This window comes from Engraulis encrasicolus, chromosome 12, assembly GCF_034702125.1.
Source record: "Engraulis encrasicolus isolate BLACKSEA-1 chromosome 12, IST_EnEncr_1.0, whole genome shotgun sequence".
NCBI lineage: Eukaryota > Metazoa > Chordata > Actinopteri > Clupeiformes > Engraulidae > Engraulis > Engraulis encrasicolus.
The window spans coordinates 38,515,821-38,516,106 of record NC_085868.1 but is presented as its reverse complement, the minus strand read 5'-3'; positions in this window follow the sequence as shown (position 1 = coordinate 38,516,106).

The window sequence follows — 286 nt, the reverse complement described above, 5'->3', positions numbered from 1 at the left end:
GAGAGTACGTATGAGTTGCGCAAGTTGACTTTCAATCACACTGGCTATATCCACATACAGCACAGACACCGAAACATTTCCGCTTTGTGTTTTTTTTTTTTTTCTGTAGCAACATACATATAAAAAAATGACTGGGCAGCACATTTGATGCACACAATAAGGTACCATACATGACTTTTTGAATGTCTATCGTCACTAACTGTTTGCCTTTTTTTGATCAACCACTTCTCCATGACGACAAGCAGACAGCATTTGAAACATTCTTCCATTTCCCCCCTCCCCCCAA